Source organism: Rissa tridactyla, chromosome 12, assembly GCF_028500815.1.
Source record: "Rissa tridactyla isolate bRisTri1 chromosome 12, bRisTri1.patW.cur.20221130, whole genome shotgun sequence".
In the NCBI taxonomy this organism is placed as follows: Eukaryota; Metazoa; Chordata; class Aves; order Charadriiformes; family Laridae; genus Rissa; species Rissa tridactyla.
Window position 1 is genome coordinate 9,782,532 of NC_071477.1, and position 1,120 is coordinate 9,783,651.

The following is a 1,120-nucleotide window of genomic DNA, read 5'->3' on the forward strand; positions in this document are numbered from 1 at the left end:
ATGCCTGGAGCGTACCTTTATCAGTTAACATCCTCATAATTTTAAAAGCAAATGCTTAAAACAGGAGAAAATGCCTTTGTAATACTTCTGCTGAGGGCTAAAAGAATGTGCATGACCCTTCTCTTGGCTTTTTTTTTGTTGATGGAATCCACAAAGCAGGTAGCAGGTATTAAGAGATACTATTGCTTCTGTGAAGAAAGGATTAAGCCGTTTTAAGACAAAAATCAGTTTGATATGGGGAGCTTTGGGACAAGGAAACCACCAAGCCATTCTGGAGCTGCATCCAAACTCGCCCTGCGTGACCGGCCGTGGGCAGCCCGGCGGAGGCAGCTCTGTGTCAGACGAGACAATTTACTCCACCAAATGGAGCTGGATGCCTAAACCTCCACACTGCTGCAGCCCAGCTGCTTCTGCTATCTACTCGAGCGAGGTACATAGATGCCGCGCTGCAAACTTCTTCCAACATTTTGTCAAAATGTTTTCGAAGAGATTCGCGAGCATTTTTGACAGCTTGAAGCACGCCGTCTCGGGACTGATGAAGAGAAGCTCACTGAATGAAAAACCTTTTCTGTACAAGAATGAGCGAACTTCAGAAAAGGGTGAAGAACTGTAAACAAATAGATGGCTGTGACTAGCTTCGAGCCGGAATCTCGCACAATGCCTTATGGTTAAAACTGGTGCTGGCGACAGTGCAGACACGCTCTGACAGCTCTGCTCTGGCCTACCCTTTCTGGACAATGTTAAGGTCATGGAACAAGTGAAAAGTCCATGCAACAATCAAAGGAACGCAGCCTGATAGAAGGCCATTCAAGCAAGCTACCGAGAGCCTGAGGAAAAACAAGTTTTCTGAAAGCAGAAGTCAGCTGAGAGAAAGAATATGCTCTGGCCTCACCAGAGAATTTTGGAATGAAACGTCTGGCTCACTGAGAGGATGACTCTTATCTTAGCACATACTTATATCAAGAAAAGGGAGTTAGAACTTTGCTTTAGTATGTGCTGCCAACATTGCAGGAATGCTGGTAGTATCACGGCCTGTTCACTACCCAAGAAAACAAGAACACGTTATCGGTCTTGAGGGTGGGTTGATTTTGCTTTTTTAATTTTTTCTTCCCCCCCCCCC